The sequence below is a fragment of the Pezoporus occidentalis genome, unplaced genomic scaffold (genome assembly GCF_034315485.1).
Source record: "Pezoporus occidentalis ecotype Australia unplaced genomic scaffold, CSIRO_AGI_Poc_V1 ctg76, whole genome shotgun sequence".
NCBI classification, from domain to species: domain Eukaryota; kingdom Metazoa; phylum Chordata; class Aves; order Psittaciformes; family Psittacidae; genus Pezoporus; species Pezoporus occidentalis.
In genome coordinates this window covers 2,625,244-2,649,570 of record NW_026916115.1, presented here as the reverse complement: position 1 = coordinate 2,649,570, position 24,327 = coordinate 2,625,244, and the positions used below count along the sequence as shown (strand labels likewise).

The 24,327-nt window shown below is 46.2% G+C and overlaps 1 long non-coding RNA gene across 2 annotated transcripts in view; it reads right to left on the bottom strand.

Moving 5' to 3' along the window:
- LOC134155255 (uncharacterized) overlaps window positions 1-24,327 on the bottom strand; it is a 100,661-nt gene that overhangs the window by 11,793 nt on the left and 64,541 nt on the right. Inside the window, exons 3-6 of one of the 2 annotated variants that reach the window (XR_009961476.1) lie at window positions 12,745-12,850; window positions 9,533-9,623; window positions 8,126-9,128; window positions 1,710-4,139 (exon numbers count right to left, since the gene is read on the bottom strand). This is a non-coding gene — a long non-coding RNA (uncharacterized LOC134155255). Of the gene's footprint in view, window positions 1-1,709; window positions 4,140-7,644; window positions 8,098-8,125; window positions 9,129-9,532; window positions 9,624-12,744; window positions 12,851-24,327 lie in introns of those variants that run through there. The other variant, XR_009961477.1, reaches the window with a different exon arrangement.

The window sequence follows — 24,327 nt, the reverse complement described above, 5'->3', positions numbered from 1 at the left end:
GCCCCAGGAGGATGCAGGAGACCACGCAGCATTTCCCAGCAAGGCAGAGGAGGAAGAGCTGGACTCAGGAAAAGAGAAGCCGGTGGTGGGAGAGCCGGCAAGCACAGCAGCTACACCAGCCCCAGTGACAAGTGCAGCAGCATCATTTGAGAGTTCTGGAGGTTTTGAATGGCCTTTGGGTATCCTTGGGACCTGCCTGCTGATTGTGATGGGGATCAGCATGTTGGCACACACACAGGCTGTGTTCTACCCACAACCATTTTGTCTGATCTCAGAAGTTAAGCAGAGTCAGGTTTGGGTCTTGTCTGGGGTTAGACGAGGATATAGGGGGACCAAAAGGTTTTCTCCAAGGCTGGACAGTGATGAGTGGCAGGGTGTGTGGGACAGTATGGGCAAGTATCTAGTCCACTGGGCCCCTCCAGTGCTTTGGAAGCATCGGAGATGGAAGGCAGCTGTATGGAGTCCCCAGCAACAAGCTGCAGAAACTGCTTAAGGGGACAGTGAATTATTTTAAGCCTGGTGGGCCCATGGCACTTCAGGCCATCAGAGCAGAGATGCAACACAGAGATGGACTCATGATCAAGGGGTGGACCTAGCAATGGACACTATTGCCCAGGTTATTCACAAGTGTGAACACTGCACACAGTCTCTCCTGCTCTGGAAGACTGTTACAAGAGATGGAGCCTGACATCATGGACCAGATGGACTCAGCAGCTTTATAGGGACTGGTCCATGCACTAAGATAAGAGTATATTGAAAATGGGGGATCTGAGCATGACGTGAATGGTATGGAATAAGGGGTGGATAATGTCCTGGGTTCAGCAGTAGCAGTCATTTTTCCCCTTCTTGGTAGCTGGTGCAGTGCAATGTTTTGACTTTCAGCTCGGGAACAGAGCTGATAACAAGCGATGTTTTGGTTTGGCCAAGGACTTTGTGAGCCTCATGCTCTGCCAGGGAGGAGGGGAAGCCGGGAGGAAGCAGAGTCAGGACACCTGACCCAAACTGACCAAAGAAGTATTCCATACCACAGCACGTCATGCCCAGGATGTAACTGGGAGTTAGCCGGAAGGGCTGGAAGACTGCGGGGTTGGAGGAGGTATGGGTCAGAGCTTGGTCGGGCTGGGGGGGGCGAGTTATCGGTCGGCTGGTGGTGAGATGATGTATTCTCTTCCCTTGTTATTTCCTTTATCATTATTATAATTGGTGGTAGCAGTAGTGATTTGTGTTATACCTTAGTTACTAAACTGTTCTTATCTCAACCCGTGGGAGTTGCATTCTTTTCGATTCTCCTCTCCGTCCCTCCGAGAGCAGGGGGAGGGCAAGAAAGGGGGGGAAGTGAGCGAACGAATTACCTGACTGGGTTTAAACCACGACAGTTATTGTGTAAGAGGGTGCCTGTTCCTCTACATATAGGTCCTTTCTGCAGACCAGATCAACTCACCAACCCCAAGTACAAATCTGCAAGCCAGTGCCAGCACAGAGCTGGCAGGCAGCAGCATGGCTGCAAAGCTCAGCCTTCCCCTGGCAGGACAGAGTAAGTCCTAGCGACCCTTCCTCTTCCTTCTAAAGGATGAAGGGGACACAACAGTCTCTTGGTTCTCCTTTAAAGTCAGTTAAACAGTCTGCACATTACACAGTGTGATACAGCCTTGGGAGAGCAACACCAAGAAGCTATTTAGTAGACCTGCCGGCTGGCTTTCCTTGCTCACCTCCTTTCAGTGACCCAATTAGGAGACCCTCATTAGGCTGTTTCAGTGAGAACCTGGAGCTGGTTTTGCTGGGACCTCACATCACTCGTCACCACTCTCTAGCATAGGAAGAATTAGCAAGAAGCACATGGTACATGGCAAGGCAGCAAAGGTGACTGGAGCTTGCGGAGGCTGACCCCATGGCAAAGAAGCCAAACCTTACATGCAATTTGGGGACAGAGTGGGGCAATCCCTGTGCTCATTTAGGATCTGTACTGCCCCAGTTGTCACCTGTTCATGGTGTCATTTCCAGCCTCACTCATTCCAGAGTCCTGGAAGTAATCGAGAAGTGGAAAATAGCCCTTTTCCCTCCAGCTCCTATGTGACACTGGCCCAGCTGGCCAGATGCATTCTGGGGCTTCTCTGAATCACCTGGTAAAGGCCAAGTCCCAGGATGTGCTGTCAGCCTGGTGGATCACGAATCACTTGTCCTTGCAGGGCTTCAGTTCCACAAAAAGAGTATTTAAGCATACACTACAGCACATCCTTTATTCCAAACCAAGGATTTACACTTCAGGGCTGCTTGACTCCCTGTTTCACCCAACAAAAGGAGTGATGGGGATTGAATCCAGGCTTGCGTTCATTAAAAACAAACAAACAAAAAAAAGAAAATCCAGAAATCCAGTCACTCTGCCTTAATTGTTCTGATCCAACCTTTCACAGTGTTGCATTGAGCTAAAGGGCTGCACCTGAAAGTATGCCAAGAGTGGCATGAAATGTTAATGTTGCAATTAAAACAATATGAATATTGCAGCACTGCTCTGCTGCTCCCCATCCACTGAACAATTTTCATTCAATGGAAGTCAAGTTACATTTGAGGAAATAATGAGGTCTGCTAATTAAGTCTGGCCTAGGAAGACAGCAGTCTTAAAAGGGGGAAAAAAAATCAGATCTCCCCCAAATATATACATTCATTGCTTATTATCTGCAGAGGGAAATCATTAACACTGCACAATGCCAGGATCACAGGTCAGCACCCATTGTCTTATTGCACACATCTAGAGGAAATTATCTTTTTAATGATAAAACACATAAGTCAGGACCTGCCTTGTCCCTAGGAGCTGAGTGGGGAATGCCAGGCTGACACTTTCTATACTCTGAATGCAGAAAGAAGGTACCTGACAGTGAATGCCGAAACCAGGCTGGGCTAGTGAGAGGCAGGCAGGGGCTCCAAGGAGCTGAAGTCTGCAGATTGCATTCAGCTGACACAAGACAAATCCCACCTTGTACACAGGGAAGGGATTTTTCCTCCCCAGCCACTGAGACAACTGACTGACAGTGACACTAACTTGAGCTCGTGGAAGCCATATGGAAAGAGACTGCTGGGTCAGTCCTAGGGGGACAAAGACTGGTCAGGCTCATCTCATCTCTAACACGAGGCAACAGTGGAAGACCCCCCTTCCTGCCCCTTGCATCCACCAGTTGCTGCCCCAAGCCACTGCAGTAACACTGCACCCACCAGTTGCTTTCCCAAGCGTGTGTTGCAGTAACATGAGGGCACAGCAATAGACCAGAAATCAGAAACATCAAGTTCAGGGGTCCCAAGGGAAATCTGTATCAATGCATCACACCCACAGCTTCCCCACCTTCTTGTCTTTATCATCTTCCCAAATATCTTTATCCATGACTGTTGCTGGGACTGCCATTGTGATTCCCCAGCCCACGTAACAGCAGAGGGAGGTTGAGGTGGGGAGAGTGTGGCATCATGCATATTTCTTGGGAAGAGCAGAGCTGGGAATAGGCCCACCATAACTTCCTGCTGATTCATCTGCCTTTTCTCTTCGACTTTCAGGAGCGTACAAGACCTACTCATCCTACAGGCTTGAACTTTGCCATTAGACCCAATCTGACAAACCAGCATGGAGTTGTCTAGGGACTACAGAGCAGCTTGCTGTGTAAAGAGCAGGCTATGTTAGTCCAAACCTCTCCTGCTGCTGGAGAAACACCCTTCCCAGTTCCCCAGAAGAAAATTCATCCACTGGAGGTGTGAAACAAGGCGCCAGAATTGCGGTTCATTCCTTCACCACTGCTGACACTCTGAACCAGGTAAGATCCTTGGAAACACAAAGATCCAAATGAGGGGAACTCAAACCATCAGGAAAGGAAACGCTTCATTTGAAAGAGGAGAAAAATACAAATGAAAAGATCAGAAAGGACCTTCTAGGTCCTAGATTGTCCTAAGGGACTCAGATACCATCTGTGGCCTCCTGGAGATGGAAGAGAAATAAACTTATTTGCTAATCAAGGTCCGACCAGGAGGATGCCTTCACCCTGACCACAGCAACAGCAGCAGCTCACTGTTTTGTGGATGAATAGGTGGTCTCCTCCATCCAGCCTGTTTCTCACTGTATTTCAAGATGAACCAGCACTTGCTGCTACCAAGTGTCTGTTCTGCAATAAAGAGCAATAAACATGCCAGAGTAATTAATGTCTTAACAACTTATTACAATCCTCAGATAATTAATCACAAAAGCTAAACATGCTGTCTCACCCTCCTAATGTGTTAATGCTCTAATTATTATGCCTCAATTAAGGGAAAGTCAGCGCTCCTTGCTTAGAAGTGCATGTTTAATAAGGGTGCTTCAATGTAGGCAAGTTGAAGTGGGAAGGGAGGGGGTGATGGGGGTTAAGGAAGAGGACACCATTTTTAATGAGGTTTCACGGGTGGCTCGAGGCAAAGAATTGACAGCCTGTATCTGGGATCTCACACACGACTGCATGGGGAACTGGGGGCCATCTGCAGTGGCTCCGTACTCCACTTCCCACCAGGCTATTTATAGAAGAAGCAGTATGTGGGACAGACAAGACAGGGACTGGAAATAAGCAGTTACACTGTGGATCTGGACAGTGCTAGACAGCAGAGCTGGCAGCTCGCAGAGCAGCCAGCAACAGGAGCTGGTGGTCTCCACTATCCGGCCCACTTACTGCCTTATTTCCAGACACATAGGCACTTGCCACCACTCCTGTCATATGTAAAGGCTCTCCAGCACAGTTCTCTACCCTTGATGTACCTTGCCTCCAAACAAGCTAGCTCTGGGCCATCCCTTGGAGATGATAAAAATAGTCCCTGAAACACACGATTACTAAGGGATGTGACAGAGCAACTCATCTCATTTCAGCCATTGCCTGGTGGTTTTCCTTTCATTCCTTTGTTGCATGAGGGAACAGAAAGATGTGTCTCAAAGAACCCACCATTAAAACAGCCTTGATTTATAGGCAGGGAAACAGAAGGCCAAGGAAAGGCACTCTGCAGGGGACTTCAGTGGTTGCTACCACTGAATCTGCTTTTCCGGTGCCTGGCTCTGAACCTCAGAAAGAGGTTCTTGGTGGAGAGGAGCTTGAGCAGAGTTTAACAGAGAATGTAGGACCTGGACCCCTCACTGTGCGACAGCAAGAGGTCCCCACTGCACTCAAGACACAGCTTTTCATGCATATGATCCTCATTCTTAAGAAAAACTTTCAGTACGAAGTATAGTCAAAGCAAACATGGCATCACCTCTATTACACCCTGCAGAAGTGGTGTCCCTAGAGAGCAAAGCACTCAAGATACAGGACTCAGAGAGAGGTGGCACAGATCTGCAATGAAGCAATCAGGGGAAGCTGGGACCAGAAGGGCCAGGCTCCAGATCTTGGTAGCATACAAGATCTGCAACAGAAGAATGGCTGAAGCCCAACTCTCCCAAACAAAGCCTATTAAAATTTTATTTTTCAAATAAAAAGCTTTTGAAACAACTCCCTTGCTCAGGTGGGTCTTCAAATGTAAGAAAGCTCTCCCTGAACCAGCCTGGTTTCTGCTCCATCCAGGCTTTTCTGAATTTCTCAGACAAATGAATCACCAGAAGCATTTCCAGCCTAGGTTTGACTGGAAAATGATTTTATTTCCTAAAAAAATAACACACTATGTAGGTTTGGATGGTTTCTCTGAGGAATAAGGGAGAGGGAATACAAAACAAAACAACCTGGAGGGGACATGAATTTTAAAAGCCATGAAGAGTTTTAGTTTTCAAATAATCAAAATGAAAAAGTATTTCACATACTCATTTCCACAAAAATAATTCTGTCACCCTGATTCCTTGGCGATGTCTCATGAAAAACAAAAGCAAGCTCTCCACCTCTGCCCACTTCACCTCTGAGACCACAACCTGCTGGAAGTTTGACTGGAGTAAAAGGGGCTGATGTCTCCCCATAGAGGCAGCCTGTGGATCCTCCAGGGATGAGAGCTCCAAAGGACTTGTGTGTTGGCCCTCTCTGCACGCTGCTTTCCACTCCAGCATCAGTCTTGATCTGCCCAGACTTTCCTTCACCTCTTTGATGAAGATGACTTTAAACATCCAACCGTAGTTCCCCACACTCGGCTGGAGGCACTGCAGCACTTTATCTCAGCAGCTTCACTTCACTCTGCTATTTGCTGCATGAAGACTCCGCCAGAACCCAACCCATCCTGCAAAACCTGACCATCCACAACAGGGCCATCAAAATCATTGAAATCTGAGCAAACACCACTTCACTAGGGACATACAAGGTATATGACGCCTCTTGGGGAACCGAAGGATCCTTCTGCTGCTATTTGCACTGACTGATGGACTGGGGAATTTTTCCATGGCTGCTGGCATCTATATTTTTCATCTATGCTGAAACAGCTGTGTTCAGAGATGAGACTGTTGCCTTCTTTCTTTTCAAACATACTATCCAAGTCTCTCAGGCATTGTAAGAAAGCAGCTAAGTGGTTTTGTACCTCACCACTCACCACTGGCCACTAAAGTGCTCACTTGAACACACAGACAATTGAAGACAATTAGTTCTGGGGCTAGAAATTTTGGCTTGGTTGTAACAGATTTGACCTATTGCAAAGCATCAAGTCTGGTGCCAGGAGTTTTGGAGAACTTGTCTGGCTTATGTTAGTATTGTGTGGGGTTAGAAAAAAGAGCGCAGTAACACAGCTTCTATGCCAGGGTATTTTCCCCGGGATGCTCTGGGCCCTGTTTAGCCTGTATCCACCACCAGTATGAGAAAAGGCATCAAATCTGAGCCTTCTTCCCAGTACAGTGGACATATGTTCACAGTAATCCTCACTGTGGCCAGGCTGAACATGCTCCCATTCACATTGGAGCAGATGAAATGGAGAAGGGAATCACCATTCATCATGCCCCTTTGCACCTTCCCCAGATGAACTTGGGATCAGCTTCTTGGAGATCTGCTCCCAGACATGCTCACACAAAACACTTGCACCCAGCAAGCACATGTGAGCATGTTCTCAGCACCCTACAGCAGGGCTTGGATTCTGAAGGCAACCTCTGGAGGAGAGCATATAACCATTACATAAATAGATACAAGATGTAATGACCATCAGATAAAACAGCATCACGGCTTCTCAGAAACACAGTGGGCCCCGAGTGGGTTAAAGTAAAGTACTGGGCCATGAACAAAGGAGGTGCCACTGGAACCCAGATGCCCCCAAACCAACCCTCACAGACTTTCTGAGCTCAGCTTACCCCATCCCTCTGCTTGCTTCCTTTAAGACAGCATGCAGCATGACTGATACACCAACCACAGCAACTGCTTAAGCAAGCAGGCACAATGTTAACCCTTTATTTCCCAGTATCATGACAGCTGGGAAACCCACTCTGGTCCAGATTTTGTTACAACCCTGCTGGTTTTTATCCTTGTTTACTAGCATTAATTTTAATGGCTTTCCCTACATTAACGTTGTCCTGAACCAGTTGGAGAAAGATTCCTGCTCATTTGCCTTCTGGAGAACAGTCTGGGTAATTTTCCCTCATCATATAACAGTCTGTCTGGGATCCTCAGGAACTACAGCCATACTGTGTACTTTGTTGAGGGCAATAAACTTCCCAAGGCTGCAGAAGGAGGATTTACACATCCCTGAATACACTACCTGTTCTTTATTAAGTTTGAGTCTTGGCTTGTGCTGGTCCAGCAGGTGGAAATTTCTTCCTCCTGCTCAGCATGGAACTACTGAGCCTGCACCAAGGAAATGTAATGCTTACAGGCAAAGTGGCAACCTCCCCAAGTCTGGGAAGCTTTGGGCTGGCTTCATCACTGAGTCTCATTTTACCTGGAATCATTGAATATGCCTGCGAAATATGCCCTGAAAGAGAGATGACGGTGCTGGAATACACATGGAGAATGTTTCAGAGAGGTGGGAAGCAGGAAGAGAGGACACCTTGCTCTTTGCACCAGCCCTCTGCAATGCAACACCCAACTCTGCCCACACTGGCAGAGCTGGGCATTGCCAAACAGGCAGTGCCCCTGTTTGTACTGTCTCATTGTCCCACATACATTTACAGCAGGGAGCGGAAGTGAGGATGATGCAATACCTGAGATTTCTCCCTCCTGTTCACTCTCCCTCTTCTCACCTCTGGCTCCTTCCAGCCACCATCCCGGCTTCCTGAAGGAGACATCAGAACTCAATCCAGGCTGAGCTCTGCTGGAGAGAAAAAGATTGCCCTTCCCTTTGCCCACCAGATGCCATGAGCTGTGGTCCCTCCTTTCTCCAGCTCACAGAAAGGTGTGACAGCTCAGGCCATGGGAAGGAAATCACTCAAGACTCTTTCAGCACCATTCTCTCCCTGTTAAAAAAACAAACAGGACAACCGCTCTTTCCACCAAAGAAATGCAGGCATGTTTCCAAAGTTTTTCGTCTGACAGCATGAAAAAGGGATATGGTTAGACCAAGGGAAGCTATTTGATGTATCACATGATACCCATACTTTAAAAGTACAGATGTTCCCTCCATGCTCCAAGGGGCAATTTGGAAGACAGAGGGCTCAAAAAAATCCCACTATATCCAACCACAAGCACCTGGGCTGCTGTAGAGAGTGTTGCCATGGAAAGATGAGGCAGGCAGCAGCGAGATGGCTGGAGTATTCCTACCAATTAACATGAAGAATTTTGACTGCTTTGCTGTATTTTCTGCAAGAGCCTAGCAACCACCTCAAAAGCGTTATTCACACATCTGAAAAGCGTTTAGCAGGGTTACATGCCTAGTAAGCTATGCAGACAGGGAGGGACAGCTCTCCAGACAAGGCCTCCTCAGCACAGGCACACCGTATATATGCAGCTTGGGCACCTCAACTCCTGCTCCAGGAGGCTCACGCATTAGGTGCGGGCAGTCACTGGATCACACAGGACACCAGAGCGAGATCACAGGGCAAGGAAGGGAGTAACATGCAGGAAACAGAGCCACAGCTGCAGGAAGGAGAAGACCTGAAGAAGGAACTAGATGTCTTCCCTTCAAGGGAAAAAATAGGGCAGCTTGTCATTGCTCAATTCTCAGTCCTGGTTGGAGAATCCGAGTCAGTCTGCAGCATGGGTTCATTTCAAATGTACTGTTTCCACCAAGGCTCCTTCTGCTCTGCCCTAATAAAACAGGAGAAACAAGACCCCCGAGATACCTTACAGCATCTCTACTAGACACTAGAGTGAGTGACTCAAAGGCCACAGCATCCTACCTACTTCCACCTGAAGTAAAGGCAGATGTACCAGTCTAGCCTCTTCCACAAAAGGGGCACTACAGACTGACAAAAAACAGCTTTTACCCATTCATTAAGTTCTTGGCATTAACTGATTTCTCTCCAATCAAGCCATAAAACCCAAAGCTGCATGCAAGCAGCATCCTAAAATATCCTTGTAAATCTCAGCCACAACGTTCATTAATTACAAACCAGTGATAGTTCAGACCATTAGCTCTGGATGGTAACTTCATTTATTCCCACATTAATGCTCAGTGTCAGTGGTTATCTCATTACCACTCTATTACTTACCTACTTAATCCATCATTGCACTCTAGGCCAGAAGGGAGGAGCAGAGTTTGCCTTGCGTCTGTAGCAAGATAATGCATCAAGTGTAGAGTACCTAGGAATCACAAACAAAACACTTTACTAATCTGCAGCTGAGGTTGTATCTATTAAGAGGAGGAAATTACACAGATAAGTGCTGTTAGGAACACAAACACATTCCAACATTGGAAAATTGTTGATATTGAGGACTAAGTTTCTTATTAAATTAGAACCAAAAGCTTTGGCAAGAATGGAAAGGCATACTAGCAACCATTAAAAAATAAATAAATTAAAGACCTTAAATCTCTACTTTCCTCCTCGACAAACTTTGCTTCCTCCAAACCCCTGGTTGGATTCAGTTTCTGGCTTTTCAGTTTCTAGCTTTATTTCTGCTAAATAGTTTGAAAAGGCAGGTCTAAGTATGGGCACAGGGACCTGCTACCTCCTGAATGCTCCAGAAAACATAAAGGCAGCATTGCAGCTAACACTAGCCTCAAGTGCTAGTGAAAATACACCTAAAGCCATGAAAAGATACAATAGTTATTGGCATTTCAACATGCACCCAACCGGAGTTCCTCTTGTTTGGTGAGCAGGCGCTTCAGAAAGTGTGCTCTATTGCACCTGCCACACTCTTGCCTGTTCCAGGACTTACTCTGCCCCATGGGTCTGATCAGGATGCTTCAGCAAGACCAGCAGTTTTCCCTGTCTCATTCCCTGCTCCTTCGCCCCAAGATAGTCTTGCTGGAGATAGTATTTCAATCTTTCCTGACTTCACTGAGGAAAAGGGAAGCCTTTTTTAGGTTAACAGGCTGTGAAACCCAGATATGAACTGGAGAAAGGGTTCAAATGGACATTTCCCTTTCAAGTAAGGCAGGTTCTCTTAAGAGCAAGCGAAGTACCTCTGCTCTGCCCAGATATGATGCCCACACTTATAGGAGTGGTGACTGGTTTTTACTGCTTCTAAGGAAATGATATAGAATGACTGGAATCCTCTAATGTGAAAGAAGCTGAAGCCACAAAACATAGATAGAGAAAGAAGACACAGCCCCAAGATGATGTTGGGAGCAAAATATCAATATTTTTCTCTGCAATCAATAAACCCCCAGCTAACATGCCTGTGCTTACAAAAGTGGGCTCTAAACAGTGCTGCGCCAGAATAACTGAGAGGGCAAGCTTGCAAGATGCCACAATCAGATGTAATTAAAATACCTTTGCTGTCCTGCTCTCTCTCCCCTCAGCAATGAAATCCATTACAGAGTGTGGAAAGAAAATTATTTAAAATGTCCCCGAAGCTAAGTTGTTGACACTAGTGTAGACAGATGGATTTTGATACACTCTTGATTAAACAGCTTTCTGCAGAAGGCAGAGGGCATAAAAGAAGCTGGGTGACGAGCCAGAGGACCAGCCTAGAAATAGTGGCTATTGCCCAGGGAAAGCAAAGCCTGTTGCAAGGGAAAGCTGCCCCATAGACCAGCCTCATCCCCCTGGGAAGCAGGCTGCAACCCTCTGCTCCAGTGCTAGGCTCCTGTCCCTAAGCTCTGATGATGAAAGGCTGCGATGAAAGCAAGCAACAGAAAACTTCATACAGTACTTAGCCCATAGCAGGGCCAGCAATACTTCCATTTTCCATGGAGTTACACATCATGGAGGTATTCTTCAGGATGCAGTAGGATACCAGCTCCAAATGCAATTTTCCCCATAGGCATTCATAACATATTTTTTCTTCGTTCTCTCTCACACACAGATGCTCCTGAACTGATAAGGATTGAACTCCCTTGGCAGAGAGGGGCAAAGATAAAGTCTTCTCCCTGGCTATATATTTATATCAAGCTGGTAGGAATTTGTTATCTTTAAGATCTCTGGCACACACAGCTGCACTCAGCCATCAAGCTGGAAAGTTATTAGGGGTGGACAAAAAGGAGCCCAAAACACATTAACCCTGTTTTTGCAGAGAAGTAAATGAAAGGCAAGAATGAAGGCTGTTACAGCTGGGTGTATGGAGCTGACCTGTCCAACTCTTTAGAGACTTCAGAAAGAGGAAACCCAGGTAGGACAGAGGGTCAAGCATAGCCCAGGAGCTCAGAGCACGGCCTGCACCCACAGCTCAGGTTAAAACACCCTGAGTGAGCACACAAGCTCCGCAACCCAGGGTGCTGCAGGTGTGGGTCATGGAGCCATACAAACTAGGGACCACTGCTTACCAGTCCTGTGCCTGCATAATTCTGGCCCACTCTGGTGTTCAAGAGCTCTGCAGTTGCTTTTATAGCTTATAAAAGAAGGCTCACAGGCATGTCCCAAAAGGGGCTTTCCTAACAAATGTTCCTCAGGCTTTGTGTACAAAGATATTTGATACAAGACTCCAGATAAGGAAGGAATTATAAATCAGAAAGTGTAAGATGCTCAATATCACCAGCTCCTGCAGTAGTAAAGCCCCTGTTGTTGCACAACATTCATCTCTCATTCCTAATCTACTTCAGATGGTTCAAACAGAGGCTTGAAATATTTAATTCCCTCTGCTCGCTCCCATACCCTGAAAGAAACTGAGGCAAGCAGAAAGAATCCTATACCTTGCATCCTCCTTATTTTTCTGGGACTTGCCTGTGAGTGCCCTGTGCAAACTTGACACTTGGGAAACCTCAGCTGCTTGTTTTTACATGCACCTTGAGACTGAGGTGGCTTTTGGTCCCAACTCTGTTATGAACTAAGGTTCTGAGCAACAGTACCCCTGATGCTCAGATCTGCAAATAGCTGAGGGGCAGATAAGCTCCTTCTGAGTCATCAGAAATTCAACCCTATACTAACAAATGAATGGCCCAGACAGCCACAGAGAGCACTGCGTCTCCACCTTCCCCGCAGCAGTTTAGTCTGGGTAAGTATAATCGTGTCTCCAACAAGGAAGCAGGTGTTTTAAAAATGTGTTCACCAATGCATTGCAATTAACAATGCCTTTAAACACTGTTTCACACCCAGCCCAAGTGAAAAACACAACTGCATCTCAGACAGATGGATACCCTTCCATGGGGTATCACAGGCACTTGTAGCCCCCATTTCTGCACATAGGAAAGGACTAGGGGGAGATGCACTTTTAACCTAAGGCTGCCTTAAGCAAAGTCTCATGTCTTTTAAAATAGGGCAAAAAGGTCACATTCACTGTTTATCAACTTTTCTCTGCCAAAAAGTCATCGGCCAAAACTTACCGTAGCTATGTCTATGCGGGCACCTGTGCACAGAGACAAAGGAGCAGCTGGTCTTTGCCCTGGTCTCTGTCCATTGAGGAGCTGACAGCTGAGCATTTTATTCCCCCTGCAAACAAAACACATCACTTGAGCACTCCCAGGGAAGTAGCAGGACTGGAGCAAATTCCCAGAAAAAGCCTTGGCAGCATTCCCCCTGCTCTGCGGCTGTTAAGTGAGACGGAGTAACAGAGCATGACACACGGAGCAACAGAAGCTGAACGATGCATGTGTTACTGCAAGGAAAATTAACAATATTAGAGGGGAGGGGGAAAGGGAAAGCACTTGCTAACAAATACTTATTAAAACACAATGTTATCCTTATCTGACCCTAATTCCGACTAAAGAATACTGGAGAGACTGGCATTGCTGCTGCTGCATTAAGGCAATATTGCTGACCACCCATGCATATAACTGCCCAGGAGACCCTACAACCACTCCTTGCCTTTCCTCCAGCAATACCAGATGCATCAGGTTAACTTATCAGTATTTTTAAGGCCACTCAGCCCCAGTCTCCAGGCTCCCAGAGTCCTCTGACATAGTCAAAGCATCTTCCAGTCAACCCAGACCAGCTAGCTCACCATGCACTCATTATTGCCTGCCTTGGATATAAAAGAAGAGTCTAGTCACAAATCCTGGAACCCCTGTAAATCTCCTTCCAGATGTCTTCAACAGAGATCAGTAAAGGAAATGCTTCCCACCCAAGCAAGCCCATTGAGCAAGCCAGCATGCTCAATAGATCATTCTGCTGCCCTTAGTAGAATTTGGAGACTTCAAAAGCCATCTAGCTTAGCACCCAAGTGTGCTTGCCCTACCAGTAGCTGCACTGCTATTTCACAGGAACACAGGAAAAACAGATTTTATACAGCTTAGGGACCATGTGCCTAAGAAATCCAGGGGAACATAGACACATGCTGAGTGGCTTGACAGACTCCTGAAAAAGGCCACCTCTCCTGACTGCCCAGCAAGCTTGGTTCAATGTACCTATCAGTCACTGGCCATCAAGCCTAATCACATGGCATAATAGTAACATTCCATAAATACATTTAAAAAAGAATGAAGGGGGAAAAATGCTGTGATGAAAAGGGAGAGTTGAAGTTCATCCACTGTAAGACAAATGCACATTTCACATTTTGAAGTCTGTAAGAGTTGATTTTCTGTTCCTCAGCTTCAATCACCTCTTTGCTAGTGAGATTTGGCACTAGCCCAGGTCTCCTGAGGAAGCAGAGGCAAGGATTTTCCAAAGGATTTGTCACCCACATCTCCTCCCGCAACACTCCCTTGGGGATTTGCTAATGATCAAGGCCTTCTCTGAAAAAATTCTGCCTTTAAAAGATGAGGCCATGGCCATGAGAAACCCAAGAGCAGTATATTTCTGCCTCAGACCTAGCTCCAAGAGCAATGTTCGCTTGCAAGCCCTGCTGCCCTCCACCTGTTTAAGGAGGATGTTTTCATTATTGTTCAATTTTCAGTGAGTTTAGCTTCACATCCTTCATTGGATTATTTTTATATTTAATGTCCTCTCCTACTTTTCTTTTTATAGACTGGTAATCCAAGTCCCTTGGTAAGGCTGAGTAATCTTCATCAGATTTTAATCAAAGTAAGCCAGATCCTCAGCTGCCACTATTGATGCATCTGCCTTTAAATATTTGAACGACGCCGGTTTACCCCAGGAAGGCACGCACCCCATCCGTTCAGAAAATTGAAATTCCTTCCTATGCATCAAGCTAAAACAACAAGACAGAATAAGCAACCTGCCGCGAAGGGGGTTTAGTTTATAAAACCAATACCCAGGATTTCAGAACTAAATGAAAATCTGAGATAATCCCTCCCCAGATCCAGCCAGAGAAAAGCACTCTGGACAGTGCAATATCAGGTAACTTCTTATAACACACTTTTTCCTCTTGTGAAAGGTGCCATGAAGTGAGAGTCAAAGGCAAATTACCCACAATGCCTCACTCCTTGACACGAGTCAGAGAATTCATATTTTCCACCCGTAGAAAATGCATATTTTACCCATGCAGGCTTCTCCAGGATGGACCTGCTTCTGCTTTGTTCAGCAATGACCCTTGTGTCACTGCCAAACCCCAGCATACAAAATCAGCATATTAGTTGGAAAATAATGAGATTTCTAGAATACAAAATGTTGACTCCACTTTCCTTACCTTTAAAGATGATATCTGCCAGCTTTCCTCCACAGATCAGAAAGATAAAAAAAGCACTTAGATGAAAGAGAGTCTAATCTAATTGCCTGACTCCAGGAGACAAGTTTGAGGAGGAGATGGGGGTACAGCACTTGTCAGTATTTGGACTGCAAACAGCATCCAAGTGAAAACAGAAATAGAGGATTACCTAAAACACTCTGGTAAAAACAAGAGAAGCCAGTTACACTGATTTACTTTCACCTTTGGGGGTAAACTGAGAAACACTTGGGATTTTGCAAGTTCTCTTTGGTCATTTCCACTAAGACAGAGCTTGTATCAAAGACAATCTTGTGCTTACACACACAAATCTGCATTTCTATTATTACTGCTAGAACGTCATAAGGTCTTGAGGGTTTGTCAAAACCATGCTCTAGTTTAGACACACCTGAACAGTTTAGACCTCCTGAACAGGAGGATCTCAGTCTCTGCTCCCCTTAGGAGGTTGAGGTTTCCTATTCATCCTTTCCAGCTGTTGGCTGGACCTGCCCTTTATTCTGCCTCCAGCTGGGTTAGCTTACAAGCAGGCAGGGGTCAAAGCTTTCCTGCTCATGACTGTTACTGTCATCCTGCTTCACAACTAGATGTCTCAGTTTTGCTCTCCATGCCCAGAAATCAAGCTGGAAGAAATATAATCACCTTCTTAAAAGAATCCAAGTGTCCTGGGTTCAGCAGTAGCAGTCATTTTTCCCCTTCTTGGTAGCTGGTGCAGTGCAATGTTTTGACTTTCAGCTCGGGAACGGAGCTGATAACAAGCGATGTTTTGGTTTGGCCAAGGACTTTGTGAGCCTCATGCTCTGCCAGGGAGGAGGGGGAGCCAGGAGGAAGCAGAGACAGGACACCTGACCCAAACTGACCAAAGAGGTATTCCATACCACAGCACGTCATGCCCAGGATGTAACTGGGAGTTAGCCGGAAGGGTTGGGGGACTGCAGGGTTGGAGGAGGTATCGGTCGGAGCTTGGTTGGGCCTGGGGGGCGAGTTATCGGTCGGCTGGTGGTGAGATGATGTATTCTCTTCCCTTGTTATTTCCTTTATCATTATTATCATTGGTGGTAGCAGTAGTGATTTGTGTTATACCTTAGTTACTAAACTGTTCTTATCTCAACCCGTGGGAGTTGCATTCTTTTTGATTCTCCTCTCTGTCCCTCCAAGAGCAGGGGGAGGGCAAGAAAAGGGGGGGGGAAGTGAGCGAACGAGTTACCTGACTGGGTTTAAACCACGACACCAAGACATAGCCCAGCCCCTGAACTGCACCTGCATTCATATCATGTCATTCATGTAAGTCCATTAAAACCAGGGGCCTGTTCAAGTGAGCAAACACCACAGTATTAGATGCTGCCCTACTAGGGGCAAAGCCAGGGGGACAGTGTCATTAAGATGTTATTAATCATTAAGGGGACTAAAACCAAGATGGGCATTAAAAAAAAACCCATGAGTCAGCTGATGGTTGTAAGGAGAAATTACAAAAAGGCAGAGCTATTGATGAGAAAAGAGCAAGGACTTTGTTTCCCTGTGGCTGCTCCACAGCTCTGTGAGTAGAAGAGGGCTCCAGAGGACACAACCCCACCAATATCTTCCTATATGGAAGGAAGGCTAAGCAGGCAGCAAAGGCCCTGGTGTCATGCCCTGGGACTGACCCCAAATCCTGCAGGGGATTTAAATGAAAATCACTGGTGGCTCCTCCATTCTCTAGACTTGCCAGACAAGCAACCCACATGCCATCAATCCAGCTGCAAGCAAACACTTGGGAAGGCTACAGCAAATCAGCTGAGGTGAGACTCAACACAGGTTGCATATTAATGGACATATTAAACCCTGTAAACAGTCTTATGAAGGAGCCTATACGGAGGTGCATCTGCAGGAGGGGTAACAAGCTTCAGTTCTCATGAGCAGACTGCATCTTTTGTCCTTTCATATTAGCTCACCCAAGCATCCCTGATTAGAAACACAGGTTCCTACAACAGATGGTCTTATTAGTGTATATGTGTAGTGACAAGGAGACAACAACAGGTGTCCTAGACATTAACTGAAACACTTCACCCTACTTGCTCCAAAACGTGTTCAAGATCATGCCAAGGGCAACCAGGATCAAAGCACAAAAAAGATATCATGCATAAGCAGTCCAAATTATCCTCGCACGACTTCTGCACTGTTAGGAACATGTTGTCCAGTTTGGGATGCTGATCTCCAAGATGGTATGAACAACTGGAGACAGTCCAAAGGAGACAGACAGCAGTGACAGCAAATCTATAGGAGATGGTTGGCAAAGAGAGATGGCAAGCATTTGTGATGCTTAGTCTAGAGAGGATGGAGACATGGTTACATTCTTCAGACAAGTAAAAAGGAAAGGGGGGGACATCCCCACCTTTCCCCACCTGTGGAAAAGACAAGAAATCCTAAGCTTAATATAAAACAAGGAACCTTTCAGTCAAACATTAAGGAAGACCTTCTAAATGTGCAGACAGCAAAAGCACTAGACAGTTGTCAGATCTCCACTGCTTTCTTCAAAACATTCACAGTTAAATTAAACCCTTTGGGCTATGTTACAGAAGACCCTGTAACTCAGCTGCAAGACAGTCAGAGTTACGAGCTCATTCTGCGCTGTGACATGGGGAATGGATAGTCCAACACCAATGAAAAAGAAATTAATTTCCAGCTCATCATAAAAAACACCAAAAAAAAAAAACCCAAAGCCACAAAGCAGCTGCCGCTTAGAGGGACTTTTAAAAACCCTTCCAGTCTGAAAAGGCCAGCAGAGGAGGCAGAGGGTGCAGGCTTTGAGGTCTGGCAGGAGCAGGGGGAATGAAGAGGAAAAGGCCAAAGCAAAGCTGAGTCTGCCAGGGTTGTGGCAAACAAACCAAAAAGAGCAGAGCAGCAATAGCAATGCAAGGCAGGAGCGTGTGGCTGGGTGCTCTCAGTTGACAGAGAAGAAAGAGTTTGGGGATGTCCATGTTTTTGTCCATGTCTGACCACGTAAAACAATACGTATGTCTAACCAACTTATGTATTTTTGTATATCCAACCAAATTACAAGTAGAGAAGCTCTTCAAGTCTGAGGCAAACCTGGGTGCCCCAAGCTCTCCTGAGTCTTACTTTTCTTAGAAATTGGGCAGGAGTCCAGGATTCACACCATCCCCCTTGGATTTGTGTCCTGGCTGCCTGCTGACCTCTTGTGTGAGTAAAAAATACAGCAGTTTTGTTGGCTGCCTCATTATGGACCTGCCCCATTCCCAATATATTGGCTGGAGTTAATTCCTGCATCATATCTTCAAATTTGTCCAAGCCAAAACTTGTTCTTGTGCTCTGAGGCCCAAACCTCCCTGGATTTGAGCTCTTCATGTATATTTGGCTGGATCTGGATTTCAGGGAGCTGAGAGATGCTTGGAGAAACCAAACTCTGCCTAATTGCCTCAGTACTCATTGGAAAACATAGCTCGATGCACAACCATGATAAAGCCTGTTCGATGCAGAGTCCCCTAGTGATGCAGGCAAGTTTTGCAGCAGGTTTCATTCCAGATCTAGGCATTCCTGCATGCCAGACCTAGACTTTAAGCCCAGAAATATTCCCCGAGTGTCTTCTCCCATGTTGACTTGTGTTTGTGTGAGGCTTGGTTCAGATCATCATGCTCACTGTATTTGAAAGACTTAGTAGACTTAGTGTAGTCAAAGTCTACTCACCTAAGAAGAAACTTCCTGACCTCTTCCACCACTCCTTTTCCCAGGTGCATCAGAGACAGACCACAAGACACGTCTGCAGTGAACTATTATGCTCTGCACTCTGCCTCCTGCTTTGTTTATAGAGACTCTGGGGAGATTTGTGGGCCTGGTGATGAATTATAGGAAAGAAGACAAACATATTTTACTGTTCTGGGCAAGGAGTGTTGGAATCCCGTGGACATCTGGAGGAATTATTTCCAGAAAATTAACATTGTTTGTCATTTGCATGATGAACTTCTGGATCTCAGATGAACTATGGGAAGAAACCAGTGGGAGATGTTCATTATCCCTGATGGAATGAAGCCCCTTGACATGATGCTAAGGTCGCCATGATCTATGGACCTGCTTGACTGACAATTCCGAGTGCTCTGGAATTGAACACACAATATAACTGGGGGCGTAAGCGATCTGCCACATTAAATGCCGAGGCGTTAATAATTGTTGCTTGCCTCCAACTGCCTGAGTTTCGGATTCACTTGTTCTGGCTGTCTCATAGGGCACGCACATTAACTCCTTCCTGACTAACTTCAGAGGACACAAAATTCAGTCAGAGGCACCTGCAGGCATCCAGGCAACCTCATGGATTAAAACTTCCAGGCTTTCTTGCTTACCTACTGATGTGCCTTTTGGGAACATGATCTAAGCAGCTCCCTGACACAGACTGCCCACCTCTGCCTCAGCTGCAGTTACAAATCCTAGGCAATGAAAGATGACATGCCTTCACCAGCCCCGCAAAGGACACACTCAAATTCACAGCACGGCAGAGAAGCCCTCAAAGTTTTCCCAGTACCACAATGCATGTTAATGTCTGCCACTTGGGACCTAACTTCAGGGCTTTTTTTTTCCCTTGTGACTCTAACATGTACCAATGCCAGGGAGAAGCTTTCCTTGAGAGCTGGAAGCACCACTAGCTGCAGGGCAAGGGGTGGCAGGCACGAGAAGAATTGTCTCTGAGAAACATTGTCTCACTTAGGACATGGCTCTTGGTCTCTCAGCATCCCAGTTTCTTCCTTTGAAAACCTGAAATAGTCTTTAATCTGCTTCTGAACTGATTTTCCTAAGTCTCCTGAGTTACTATTTCCTGAACTGGGAAGTGAGGTCCCCTTTGTTTCCCAAGGAAAGGGGCACATCTGGGGTGCAGAAAGGATGTGAGATCGCTCCACAGGAGCCATTTGGGTGCCTCAGCCACAGCAGACTTATTAGAGAAGGAGGCAAGAATAGCAGAGGGCACCTGGGCTTGGATCAAATTCACTCACAGAAGTACTACCTCGAGTGCTTTTGTAAGCTCCTCTAAATTCATTCTCCAGTGCTTTCACGCCCCAACCTCTAAGCAGAGAGAAGAACATTCCCTTTTCCTCAGAGGGCTGCTGGGAAGAAAAATTCACAAACTTTTCTGAGGCAAGAGAGTAGGAGAATGTACACTTCATGAAAGATTTAATGACAACCCAAATCTTTTGGGCACCAGGACCATCCCAGCATGACAAGGAAAGCAAGGGAAGCTCTCTCCTATGGACCACAGCCTCCCCAGGAACACAATGGGGTAGGATCTGAGGAGACATAATTCACTGACAGTATTCTCTGTGCAAAGGTCCTAAAAAAATATGCCAGCATCTTTCCTTATATCAAAGGAAGTGCCACACTGATTAACACAGGCAGAAAAAATCAGCCCCTGCCTTTCCGACACATCTTGAGGCCATTATGTGATGACCAAGTGGTTGAGGCAATGCAGTTTGATTTTGCCTGGGAGACAGGGGATGAGAGCATCCCATAGGTTTAGGGCATGCATGGGATAGCCAACACTGTACCCACCAGTGCTCTGTGAACAGCTCAGGGGATGGCTCCACTCTGCCTCTGTCTCCCCTCGCTGGGACTGGAGCTGAGACAGGGGAGAAAAATGAGCATCTGGAAGTCCATATGAATAAGCTAATACCGCAGGGCTGTCAGTCATGTGCTAATACCCTTAGCTAAAGAAACATATTGATCCTGATTGCCTGGAATTGCACTTGAAAAGGGCTGGGTGACATTTCCAAGGAGACACAAGCTACTTTCAAGTCAATTAGCGGCATTGGAGGATTCATGCCGAGGGGACGAACTCACCTCTGAGGAATGCCAGGAGAGAATGAGAATTGAATTAAGCTCTTTCATACACAGAGAAACAAATCCTTTAATGGCCTGTAACAGCTGACAGGACACCCAGGGTCGCCAAAAGCATGCTGGCAGCAGCTAGGTGAAGAAGTTACCCTGTCATGAAGCTGAGGACTGCATAGCAACTGAATCCTTGCTAAGGGCCCAGGAAGGCATGCAAAGCCACACAGGCTAATCCTCTAAATAAGGGAGAAGATGGAAGCAAAGTTTAAGTTCCATGTCAACAATGCATGTAAAGCTCTTTATTCCTCTACAGGTGCCTGACTTCCCTTGAGGCTCAACAGGAACACCACAGCCAGCAGCATCTCACATATTAACTAAGCAGCACTGACTCTCGTGTAACAGACATTTAGATGAGGTCTTTTGCCTGCTGCATTCCCCAGAAAATTCCCTCCCTCCATATGTGGATCCCAAAGACTCCTTCAGAGCCTAGGATCCCAAGCAAGTTTGAAACCACCACTGCAAATCCGAAGGCAGAGAAATTAAGGTAACTCTGCAATCCCTCCCATTTTTCTACTTGCAGGTGCTCTGACCCATATTTAGTTTCCATGGTTCCTTTTATGTTCCTATAAATAAGAGGCTTGTACCTGAATTCAAGGCTTTCTGGACAGCTTTACAGAAATGATTTCGTGCTCTCTCACAGCAACTGCAGTCATTCTGTCTCATAAGCCAAGGAGCACAACCCTTCGATCCCTGTGCAGGAGGGTGAGGAGCTCCAGTGAAAAGCCTTTCAATCCATTCAGCAAGGTGAAAGTGACCCCACCATCTACTGAGCAACCGAGAAGCCTCAGACCTGGACATGTCCCAGAAGTATTTGAATCCTCCCGAGCATGGCATAGGAAAAAAAACACGGACAGAGAAGCCAGCCCACCTCTTTTCTCCAGCCTCAGCTCTGCAATGAGCTCTTCAAAATCTAAGACACTATGGACTTCCTTGTGATATCATCTCTCAGTCATGAGCCCAAAGCCACCTTCAACATATTGGTGACAACTGGAGGCACCAGAAATGACAGCATGTTCTGAACACTGCACCAGCCCAGGAAAAAACTGCCCCTTGCTCCCACCTTCCACAGCCAAGTAGTTCAGCCTAAGCCTAAGAGCCAAATCATGTCCTCAGCCCCTTCCTCATCCACCCACCTATATCAGGCATTCTGCAGCAAGAGCTCTAATGGGGATAATCCTTCTGTCAGGAAAGGAAAAACTGCTCCAGCAGCATAAGTTTTACTGGGCAGGCAATCACATTTCCTACCTGTCCTTGCCATGATGGAAGCTTTCCTAGTCCAGCACAAAGAAAGACACTCTTGGTGTCCTCCTGGCTTTCCACCCTCCTCTCTCTTCCCCACTGCTACAGTCCTGAACTGAGGAGTAGAGCCAGCCAATTCCAGTCCTAAAGGAAATCAAATGGAAGTTGTTCCTTTCAATTCAGCTGAAGAAGAGAGCCCATGGTTGGCTGCAAGTGCTGAGTAGACTAAATTAATTTCCTATTAGCCACTGCAGAAAGATGGAGACTTGGGAAATGGATTCTCCTACGGGTTCACCATGAAATGTCCACCTAACTTCTTAACTAAGCATTTTCTCATGTCCAGTGACTTCCCTGAGCAGAAAATGAAAGCATAATTCCAACACATATCCAACAAGTTCTGCAGAGCCAGAGCTTCCACTCGTTTGGTGACAGAGATTACACACACCTCAGACCACAAATATATATCCAAAGCACAGTCAAAAAGCTTAAACACATTTTCACTAGAACTCCACAGTGCAGGGTGTCAGGCTCATTTTGCCGGGACTGGTAGGTGCCTGGATCTCAGTTAAAACCGGCAGGCCTCAAAATAGCCTTTTGCAGTTATTTCCAGCCTGTAACATAAAGCATGGGCGCTCTTACTGAAAGCACCTGAGAAACACAAATGTCTGAAGCTCAGCTTCAAAATGACCTTTGTTTCAACACCCCCAGTTTCCTCCGTGGATGGAATACGGTTAAAAGCAACACATGACTAACCATTTAATACTAAAGAAATCGACCAGACCACATTGATGCAGACAGAGGCTATGCTTACAGGTAGACAGCAGATACACAGAAGTGACTTTTCCAAGGCTATACAGCAAAGAACAACAGAGACTTAACCCCAGATCTTCCAAACTCTCCTTTTTTTCCTAGACCACTGTGCTTTCCTTTCTTCTTGCTATTAAAAGCCAACTGAAGGGATACAGTATGGCTGCATGGACATGCTTAGCACCAGATCTCTAGTGAGGAGCATAACAGAGAGAATCCGCTGCCTTTGCAAGGTGGGAAGAAAGTGAAGGGGAACAGCAGGGTGCTCCTGACTAGATGGAAAGGAAAGCAAAGGGTTTTATTTTTTGCTTTTTCTGTGAAGAGATGTCTACATTTCCCTTACTAACAGCAAGGCTCAACCCTAGCTAGAGAACAGCAGGAGAGACCACAAAATGGGGTCTTTTCAAAGCACCATTTCTCTATAAATACCAAGCATGAGCTGTTGCCCATGAGAGCAGCCCATTACATTTCTGGGTTGCTCTCACTTAGCCATGCAGGAAGCCAAGCTGGTTGACTTAATGACTCCCTTCTGGGTTTCAAACAAAGCAATATCATCCCCCTAAGGATCCAGAAGGACCTACTAAGGTACTAAGTCAGTGTAAAACATGCGAGAAAGTCAACTTTGGCCCAGGACTTGGAGCAGAAGGGATGGTTCAGCTCACTTGCAGGCTTGAGGGACCACTGACTCATCTGACCATGTGTGCTGGCCTTTTTTATCACTTTTTAATAAAAACAGAAGTAGTTCCTTCTGATATAGAGCACCACATGCAGAAGGGACCGACCCAACTGCCCTTAGTTCCAGAAAGGAGTCTGCCACAATGCCTACACAGGGATGGGGATGCTGCAGGAAGGGCATGGGGACAGACAGAGGCACCAGAAGTGGATGTGCTTAACTAGACAGATGATGAGCTGCTAGGTTAACAATGGGCTCTGTGCTGGGTGGTGGAAGGGGGAATCAGCCAGGGAAGCTGGAGGGATGTGAGAGGAGGAGGGCCTGCATTACGTTTTAAAACTGTTTGCTCTGGCCCTAGTTGCCATTATGAATTTCTTCTACCCTTGGCAAAGAAGATGCAAAACCCAACCTAGTGTAAAATTGGAGGACGACTCAGTATTTTTGGGCTGGTGTTTTGTTTGGGTTTTTTTTTCCCCACAGCCAGCTTCAATTCTCTTCAAACCTGAGCTCACCCTAGCAATCCCTTCAGCAAATCCAACAACGCCAGGAGTCCCCATCCCTGCACCAGGAAAGCGCTTAAATACACATACACCCCAAGAGCTGATTTTCCCTCTACCTTATCTGATCTAGACCTGAGGGCTCAGTTGTGTCTTCTTACATAGATATTTTTATAGAGGCAGGGGAATTAAGTTTTATTAAAATAAGGGCTGTGATTCTCTCTGTCACATGCTCCTACAACACAGGAGTTCAATATGACAT